Source organism: Trichechus manatus, unplaced genomic scaffold, assembly GCF_000243295.1.
Source record: "Trichechus manatus latirostris isolate Lorelei unplaced genomic scaffold, TriManLat1.0 scaffold00137, whole genome shotgun sequence".
NCBI lineage: Eukaryota > Metazoa > Chordata > Mammalia > Sirenia > Trichechidae > Trichechus > Trichechus manatus.
In genome coordinates, this window is record NW_004444073.1 from 398,963 (window position 1) to 405,677 (window position 6,715).

Consider the following 6,715-nt stretch of genomic DNA (forward strand, 5'->3'; position numbering starts at 1 on the left):
AGAGAAAGAATGAAAAAGAGAAAGAATAAAATAAATGTGACAAATTTTTTTGACTTTTTTATTTAATTGTATCTCATGTCCAAATCTCAACTGAGAGTCTTCTCTACACTAGACTGTCGCATAGAACAAAGACTGTGCCACATATGGTCACTGCTCTGGAAGGATATTGCAACCCAGTGAAAAGATAAGACCCACACTAAAATTATCTTTAGTAAAAGACACTGTGTGATGTGTCATGTGAGTGGCACAGAGATGAAAATGATTCCACATCTCTGTTTAGTGAGATGTTATGATATGAACTTGTTTGACATCCTCTAGCTGGAGCTCCACCATCCATCTGTCAGTCTATCATATTATGCTGGCTTGCATGTTGCTATGATGCTGAATCTATGCCACCTGTATTTCAAATACAAGCAGTGTTACCTGTGGTGACAGGTTTCAGTGGAGCTTCTAAACTAAGACAGAGTAGGAAGAAAGGTCTGTCAATCTACTTCTGAAAATTGGTCAATGAAAACCTTATGGATCACAATAGAATATGGTTCAATATAGCCAGAAGATGGGCCCCCTAGCTTGGAAGACACTCAAAATATGCAGTGGCCACAACAATGAACTCGAACATACCAACAATCGTGAAGATGGTGCAGGACTGGGCAACATTTCATTCAGTTGTATTTAGGGTTGCCATGAGCCAGAGCCAACTCAACAACAACTAACAACAATGCTAGAGTTCAACATATGGAAGAGGGAACCTGAATTCTCAGAAGAGAAGAAGGAAAATGAGAGGACTCCTGCCCAGACAGGGTGAGGAAGTCCCAGCAGCAGAGCCTCAGGCTAAGGCTAAAATAAAGAGATAATTGTTGCGAATCTCCAGGCAGGGGAAGTACTGATGCTTCTAGGAAGTGATCTCTAATTCTGAATTTTACATGTCCCTTTACCAGGTTGTAATTAACTTAAGTGGCCATCAAACCTGAAATATAGTTCAGGAGTTAGCAAACTATGGCCCCCAGGCTGACCACATGTTTTTGTAAGTTTTCATCAGAACACAGACACACCTATTCTTTTATGTATTGTCTTTAATTGCTCAGCTCTACAATTATAGAGCTGAGGGGTTACAAAAGAGATGATTTGGCCCACAAAACCTAAAATATTTATTGTGTTGTCCTTTAAGAAAAGTTTGTCAGCCAAGCACTGCATAATTAACTAAATGTCATAGATTTCGGTAAATTGTGTTTGAGGGGGAAAAGGAGGGACTCCGTCCACATTTTAGGGTAAAGACCACCAGGGGCTACAGAGGAAATCGGCAGAGTTTGGGGCAGCAGTCAGAATTGAGGGGAACCCCCTAACTGTTGGGATTGGTAGACCATGTCAACACTGCCCCGGGAGACTCAAAAATCCCTGGGGAGGGGACTAAGATTTTTGGCATCCAAGTGAGACCTTGGACCATAAGGTATATTTAGGTTATTTATTTGGGGTCCCATTTATGAAGCTTTTGGTCTTTGGACTACAGCTGGGGCTAATCTTAAGGAGATTTTAAGGAAAATGGAGAACTTGAGATCAAGGAATATGTCCTCAGCACAACTACAAAACTGTTGAGTAATTGGTGCTATTAAACGTAGAGCGATACTGCACAGGCTCAATCTATAATTACATACCAGAGTAAATAATATGTTACGATTTCCCTTGGAACTTCTGAGATGGAGGGAGAGTGAGGGGAGGGGAGTGGGATACACTGTTGAGTAAGGATGTTTCAGGCGTAACACCAGATGTATACACATAGAGCTGTGCAGCGTTTTCATTAAAATTTCTCAAAATCTTAAAATCTTACAATTAAAATTTCCCTTGAAAAGTGAATGAGGAAAAGCCCTGGAAGTCATAAATGAACTATTACAGACTGAATTTCTTTTTTTTTTTTTTAAATGAATCATTCCTAGAGCGAGAAGAAAAATACATTTACATAGATCACAAGTCACTGCTCTGCCCATGTGGCTGTGGAGAAACTCCGGCAAACAGAGCCAGACTTGGCATCAACCACTGGGCAGCCAATGGAAATCAATCCTGAACTTCTTCATTAGGGAGCGAAGAGGTGTCCTGAATTCTATTTGGCTTGCCAAGAATTATCTCCTGTTGGTGAGTAATATTCCAGTTGGTACAACCTCCTATCCTCTCTCAGGGTAGGAAGAGCTCAAATGCTGAGAGTATTGCTTGCTGTTCATTAACAAAACTCCACTCTCCAGTGACCCCATCCCAGAGAGTAGGTTACTGGCAACTTTAAAGAAGTACTTCTCTCACAAGTGAATTAAATTCAACACTTTTTATGTGTTTAAAAAGTGACTTAATCCCCAGAAACTGCAATCTTTAGTTGGCCAAGTATTTGAAATCACAGTTACATTCAGGTTGAAAAGAGAAGCAATCATAGGACTTAGCAGTCACTGGTCTTAGAGCATTTGGGGTTCAAAGCCTTCAGCATCTGTGATACATAATCTCAAGGATGATGTCCTCAACTTTTTATTCATTTATTCATTCATCCATATATTCATTCCAGAGATGTGCCAAACATTATTCTAGATGCAAAGGTGGAAAGGCATAGCTCCTGCTCTTAGGAAAGAAACAAACCTTTCTTAGATTCACTTTCTTCATGGTTATCATGAATAATACCATTGTCATTTTAAAACAAGGTGGGCAATACGAAAGTTTGACAAATAACTTGATATAATTCATGAACTAGCTTTGAAGATATCATACAAAGAAGTATCTCAGGAGTATTTGACTGGTGACAGAATTGTTCCCAAGGTTACTTTGAAGGAGATCACTAATTTTTGCATATTCATTTTACATTTGTTTAAAATACTTTTGAAATATTATTTTAGTCATTATGTGCTACATCTCTTGTAATGCTAGCACAATGTCCTATACATAGTAACACATTGTCGTTGAGTTGATTCCAACTCATAACGACCCTATAGTAGGCATTCAATAAACATTTCATAGGTTCATTGAATTCTGGATTTGGAAACCATTTTAGAGATTAGCTAGTCCAGTGGTTCTTAAATTAATTGGGTTTTGGACCACTTCGAAAAAGTGATGAAATCTATGGAAGTTTTCTCCCAGGTAAAAAAAAAAAAAAAAGCCCATATTCACATACCCTCAAAATTCTGTATGCAATTGCAGAGGCTTGATGGATCACCCTTAAGACCATCCATGAACTCCCTTAGGGCCCCCTTGATTTCAGGTTAAGCACCTCTGATCTAGACTACCGCTTTCACATTATAATAGTTAAAAATCATTGCCTAGAACACGGGCTGGCAAACTGTGGTCCATAGGCCAAGTCTGGCTCACCTTCTATATTCATATGCCCTGAGAGCTAAGAATGGTTTTTACATTTTTAAATAGTTACACATTAAATGGCTATGTAAGTAACTACATATCATCCTTGATTTTGTCTCTTGGCCTGCAAAGCAGAAAATATTCACTATCTGGTCCTTTATAAAAACAGTTTACCAACTCCTGGCTTACAATGATTAGATAATATTTACCAAATCACTCATCCACTTATTAGAAAACAAAGGATTAGTTCTCATGCCACCTGATTCCTAATCCATTGGTCTTCCCATTACTCATATTGATTGATAAAAATATTGATTGATTTAAACACATTTGTTTTTTAAAAAAAAGGAGTTATAAACCTGAAGTTGGAGCATGTAAGTCAGGATTGAAGGAAGACTAATTACTAATCTGCAATATGCAGATAAAACAACTTTGCTTGCTGAAAGCGAAGAGGACTTGAAGCACTTGCTGATGAAGATCAAAGACTATAGCCTTCAGTATGGATTATACCTCAACATAAAGAAAACAAAAATCCTCACACCAGGACGGAGTAATCAACATCATGATAAGCAGATAAAATATTGAAGTTGTCAAGGATTTCATTTTACTTGCATCCACACACAATCAATGCCCATGGAAGCAGCAGTCAAATGAAATGACGCATTACATTGGGCAAATCTGCTGCAAAAGACCTCTTTTCAAGTGTTAAAAAGCCAAGATGTCACTTTGAGGACTAAGGTACGCCTGACCCAAGCCATGGTATTTTCAGTTGACTCATATGTATGTGAAAGCTGGACAATGAATAAGGAAGACTGAAGAAGAATTGACGCCTTTGAATTATGGTGTTGGGGAAGAATATTGAATATACCATGGAATGCCAGAAGAACCAACAAGTCTGTCTTGGAAGAAGTACAGCCAAAATACTCCTTAGAAGCAAGGATGGCAAGACTTCATTTCACGTACTTTGGACATGGTATCAGGAGGAACCAGTCCCTGGAGGACATTATGCTTGGTAAAGTAGAAGGCCAGCAAAAAAGTGGAAGACCCTCAATGAGATGGATTGACACAGTGACTGCAACAATGGGCTCAAGCATAAGAAGGATTGTGAGGATGGCACAGGACCGGGCAGTTTTGTTCTGTTGTATATAGGGTTGCTATGAGTCTGAAGTGACCCTATGGCACCTAACAACAAATCTGGAATACTTAATAAGTAATTTCTTGGGTAAGTAAGTATCTGATTGCGCAGGAAACTGAAGTCTAGAGAATCAAGTGACCCATCCAAGATCACAGATTTGTTAGAGAAGTTAAGGATATAAACTCTCAAACTGAAGTCGTGGATTACTGACTTATTTTTTAAAACTTGGCAATATATTCCACTCCACTTACAGGAAATGCACTACTTCTTGAAAATAGGAAATAATAATATAGAAAAAATTTCACTTAAAATTTTGATTTGAACAAATGTTCTTAACTTTTTCTTAGGTGATTTTTAAAGTTATTTTTAGATTGCAGCTGCCCTATAATACTTCTAAATGGAATGAAGAGATTTATTATAAACATTGTTTTACTTGTTATTTTAAATATATTTCTTTTAAAAGTTTCAAAGTACCTGATTGCAATTGATTTTTTTTTTTCCTCCTATTGATTAGGGCTGAAAGAATGGTTTCAAATTACATATGACAACATTACCAGTAATAGATTTTAAAGATGTTCATAATGGAAAGCAAATTAAAGCATCACTTGAAAGATAAGCATTTCAATAATATGCAAATGTAATAGCAGGTCACCTAGAGACCTTTACAATGTTTTTACCCAGAGTCTGTTCCGTGAAAGATTCTGAAACCGTTTTTTGTCTATATTACAAAAACAAACAAACAAAACCCAGTCATCAAGTCCATTCCATCGCATATTGATCCTGTAGGACAGAGTAGAACTGCTCCATAGGGTTTCCAGGCTGCAGCTGGTGGATTTGAACTGCCAACCTTTTGGTCAGCAGCCAAGCTCTTAACCACTGCACCACTAGGGCTCCTGACTATAATCACTTATAAACTGGGTTTCATCTTCAATGTGTCTACACAGGAAGAATACAACAATTCTTTCTGTAAAAAGAGCAGTTGTGGCCAAAGTGGATAAACCTGTTTTTTATAGTAAGACTCTGAAGGTTCTCGATTAGAACCGTAAAGTCATGTTTGGCCTGCTTTCTTTCTTTTTTTTTTTTTTTTTTAATTTTTTTATTGGACTTTAGAGGACGGTTTACAGAACAAATAGTTTCTCATTAAACAGTCAGTACACATATTGTTTTATGACAGTGGTTAACAACCCCACGACATGTCAACACTGTCCCTTTTCAACTTTAGGTTCCCTATTACCAGCTTTCCTGTCCCCTCCTGCCTTCTAGTCCTTGTCCCTGGACTGTTGTGCCCCATTAGTCTCGTTGTGTTTTAAGGGGCTGTCTAATCTTTGGCTGAATGGTGAACCTCGGGAGTGACTTCATTACTGAGCTAAAAGGGTGGGCGGGGGCCGTACTCTCGGGGTTTCTCTAGTCTCTGTCAATGGCCTGCCTTCTTTATGCTGAACTTTCATTTACGTACACCAACCCCAAGCCTTTTGCACTTACCTTGAAATGCCAGATTTCTCAGCAAGGAGTTGGAGAGATGGACTGCCTGCCTGACATCCAAAAATGATCCTCTTGTCAGATCAGGACTGCTGTGGCACTTACATGTTCTGCTTCCATCCAAAAAGGCCACAGAGGGCTCACCAAGCAAAAGCAAGCTAAAATGTTTTAAGTTCCTCAGGGTATCCACAGCAACCACAAAACCTCAAAATGATTTCAAACACACTAGCATGGAAAAAACAAGTGCTCAAAGATGAACAGTCCAAGTTGCAAAATCACTGGAAGATCAACTGTCAAGAAATATTCATTAAAGTCATATGACTACTTAGAAGAGTCTCTCTACATTTTTTTTTTTTTCATTCAAACTGAATTTTGGAGAAGAAGGGAAAAAGAGTGACATCAAAAACAAAAAGAGAACGTTTCTGCATTTTAGTGATTAGATCTGTTACTGAGATATAACAGGGACTAAAACGTGGTGCTATGCACAACTCTTTTAATTAGAATTGGAAAGAGGATATTTTTAGAGGCAGAATTCTATTAAAGCAGCAGCGGAGGAGAGTGCATTTGTCATAGTCTCAGCTTTTTAGACTGTTAACATTTATCCCCAAAAGAAATTATATACACACTTACAGAGAGACACTGAGAGTAGGGAAAGAAACGTACATTCCTCAAATTGTTCTAACTTGCATACCATTTCAAGACAACAATATAGACTTATATTCTATAGTGTTAAGATTATCTTATAAATTACACAATCATATTTTATAGAAATTTTGT

At 37.9% G+C, this 6,715-nt stretch overlaps 1 protein-coding gene across 3 annotated transcripts in view; it reads right to left on the minus strand.

Moving 5' to 3' along the window:
- LOC101348795 (probable G-protein coupled receptor 141) overlaps window positions 1-6,222 on the minus strand; it is a 79,003-nt gene extending 72,781 nt beyond the window's left edge. Inside the window, exon 1 of one of the 3 annotated variants that reach the window (XM_023739570.1) lies at window positions 5,942-6,222. The gene's annotated coding sequence lies outside the window, so the exon portion shown is untranslated. The remainder of the gene's footprint in view (window positions 1-5,941) is intronic. The other 2 variants (XM_023739569.1, XM_023739568.1) reach the window with 2 other exon arrangements.
- Window positions 6,223-6,715: the final 493 nt, after the last annotated feature.